Here is a 3,594-nt window from a genome sequence, read left to right as displayed (position 1 = left end):
TCCACGTCTGGCACAGTAGGCTTGAAATGTAGTTGTTTGGCATTGATTAGGTTTTGCACCTTATGCTTCAAAGCCTTACAATGTTCGATAGAGTGGCCAATGACTCCAGAGTGGTACTCGCAGGTAACATTGGGATTAAACCAAGCCCTAGGTGATTCGGGCACTGGTCCTACTATAGGGCTTATCATTCTCTCCCTTAACAGATGATTGTATAGTTCTGCATAAGATATAGGTATGGGATCGAATTGTTGGCCTCTTCTTTCCGGATTTGGGTAATTGCGGTTTTGGGTTTGATTTTGGTAGGCCTGTGTTTGGTTGTGGTTTTGACGGGGTTGGTAGGGTTGTGTTTGGTTATAGTTTTGGCGGTTGTTATTGTGGGCGGTGCAGTTGGGTTGTGTGGAAGGTGTGGCAATGTATGAGGCCTGGTATTTAGGGTTTTGGGCTTTGTATCCCTTCGGCTCAGTGAACACCGCGAGTGCTTCTCCCTCCTTCTTCTTCATAAAGTTAGGCTTTTTGCCTATGCTTGATTTGGGCTGATCTACTACCAGCTTTCCACTCCTTATGCGTCCTTCTATTTTCTCCCCAACCTTAATGAGTGCATTGAAGCTCGATGCAACACTTCCCACCAAGTAATCATAATAGGGCTCCTTCAAAGTATCCACGAAGATAGACAACTGTTCTTCCTCCTCCAATCTGGGTATGACTTGTGACACCAAAGCTCTCCAGCGTTGCGTATACTCCTTAAAGCTTTCTTCTGGCTTCTTGGCCATGCTCTGAAGCTGGGCCCTGTCAGGAGCCGCGTCTTCATTGTACTTATACTGCTTCATGAAGGCATTGGATAAATCAACGAAAGTTTTAATCTGAGCCTTTTCCAAACGGATGTACCAGCCCATGGCTGCCCCTGTCAGACTGTCTTGGAAGCAGTGAATTAACAGTTTGTCATTTTCGTTATGAGCTGTCATCTTCCTAGCATACATATGTAGATGACTCTCCAGGCATGAAGTACCGTCGTATTTCTCGAACTCAGGAGTTTTAAACTTTGGTGAAAACACTACATCTGGTACGAGGCACATCTCAAATGCATTTTTTACATCAGGGAAGCTTGTGCCCTCAATGGCCCTTAGTCTCTATTTTATAAGTTCCAGCTCTACTTTCTCTTGGCTTGAGGATTCATTTGGGGTACCCCCGTTTATCTTAGCTTCCACTTGGTGGTTGGTGGTCTTTGAGGAAAATCGTGAGTAGGATCTTCGTCCTCCTCATCTTCGTCTTCCTCATCTGATTGTTGTTCCTCTTGACCATCAGTTGTGTCTTCATACCTTATAATAACATCCTTACGACGGTTGGCCCTAGTAACTATCTTGGGACCCACCTTTTGTGTGGATTGTGAAGGTTTGGCACCTGACGCAGTGGCATCTCCTTCCGAGCTTCGAGCCTTTTGCATATCCTGGATAATTTTCATAATTTGACTTATTTGCGTTTTCATTTCGGCCAGCTCAGACCGGTTGTCAATGCTATTGGATTCTTGGTCTGCCATCAGCTTGGATTGCAGTCTGGTGTGGTAAGGATGCTTAGGAGCAATGTTTATATGATACCTGGGTGAGAAAATTTTCATTTTATTTAAGTGAACAAAAATGATGCATACAAGAACAAAAAATTTAAATTCGTTTTCGTATAGAGGATCGGTATAGCAAGACATTTCGACCCGCATTCTGTCGACCCTGAGGCGTGCCCCTATTGTCTCATTTTTGCGTTGACGTCAATTTTAGAATGAAACTTCAAGTTTCTAACCTCAATTGCATCTTTGTTCGTTCTCTTGTTATAGGTTGTTAGCATTAAACGTCTTGCCCTACATTTGGTGATTTGAGGGCGTACCCAACAAAGTTGCATGCAGTTGGTGACAACCATTAGAGAAAACATATAGTTTTAGACCAAGGTTGTATCTAAGTAGAAGACGTTTTAAACATTTTTTGGAGATAACATTTATTTGTAAATGGGAGTCAATTTTGCATTTGCACACATAGATATAAAGAATTGCGAAAACAAGATCTCTTATTAATACTTCAAGCAAATGATTACAATTCGTTTATTGTTTATTCTCCTATTCCTTATTTCTAAAATTCTTTTGTAGCCTCAACCCGCCATTTCTTAAGTTGTCTAGCTATTCCCCCACAAGCTTCAAAAAACGCCTTCATTTCTGGAAGAAGCTCTGTTTCCGGGTACATTGTCATCTCTTGGCAGTTCTGAATTTTCGAAGTTGTTCTGATAGCTGACTTGCTTCTGTTAATGCATCATAGCAGGCTTTCTCTGAAGCTTCGAGGCGGGTTTTAAGATTATCTTCTTTCTGGTGTCTTTCACCCAATATCAACTGATAGTCTTTAACAGTAGACCATGCTTGCCTTTCACTCTGTCTTATCTGCTCTATTTCAAGTTCTAGAGACTTTGCTTTGGCTTGAGCCTTGCGTGTGGCATGACTTTGCGCTTTCAACCGATCGACATGGTCAGCTATCTCTGCATCTTTCTCTTTTACTGTCCGAATTAGGCGAACCTTTCCTGACTGAGAGCACATTTCAGCATAGTCCCTTTTAAGGCTTGTTTGTTCCTTCTTCATATTGGTGATGATTTTGTTGAGCTTTTCAAGACCCAGATTATCCTATTCATGTGTGTCTCTGGCTTCTTCTAGCGTAGCTTCGCCTCTAAGAGCTTGATCTGTTCCTTCAACAACTCGTTCTCAGATGGACCAGATGGTTTCTGTGGTTGGGCAATTGGTGGGACGGCCTGACCATTTCGCCTTTCGGCGCGCCATAGCTTATATTCATCGGTGTAAAAGACCTGGTGTTCTCCCAACTCATTTGGCCCACAAAGACGAATCCTTTTTAGAGCATTTCTGATTGAGTCCAATTTCTCTTTGATGGCCTCCTCGCTTTTGTACCATATGGAGAATCCCTGTAGCTGTTCGGGTCGTACTGATGTCATTCCCCATTTGACCTGACCAAGTATCAGAGCTGGGGTGAAGGAAATGCATCCTCGAGGCCCCATTAATATCATATTTGGTTACTCCCTGCAAGAATACGTCCCCGCAAGAATACATGATTGCTGAGTGTCTCTCATAAAAGCGAGTCTTTGTACCAAAATTCCTAGGAGTAACCTCGTCAAACAACTTTTTCCAGTCCAACAATTGCATTGGTTTCACCATAATATTTCTGAACCTCAAGAGGGGATGTCTGCTCCAATCCGGATACTGGTGGTATTTGAATCTAGTAATCATCCACACATACAACAGTTGAGTACAACATCGGATCTTGAAATGATCTTTTTCATGACACCTTTGGAACGATAGAAGGGTCTCTGCCTAGATAGCTGGGACTGGATCCAAACGTCCTGAACTTTGAGAACACATCAATGGCCGCCTGATCAATCATGTCATGGACAAATGGGAACAAGATCATGCCATAGACTTCCAAGGCAAATGTTGGTTTGAACAACTCCCATTTTCCTTGTCCCGCTGTTTGACTGATATGTTTCTTCAAAAATTTCCACCTGAGCCCAAAGGTCATCCCCTTTTTGATCATGTTAGTCGAACTCGGACGTACCCCA

This window comes from Lupinus angustifolius, chromosome LG04, assembly GCF_001865875.1.
Source record: "Lupinus angustifolius cultivar Tanjil chromosome LG04, LupAngTanjil_v1.0, whole genome shotgun sequence".
Classification (NCBI taxonomy): Eukaryota; Viridiplantae; Streptophyta; class Magnoliopsida; order Fabales; family Fabaceae; genus Lupinus; species Lupinus angustifolius.
Note: the sequence above shows the minus strand (reverse complement) of the source record.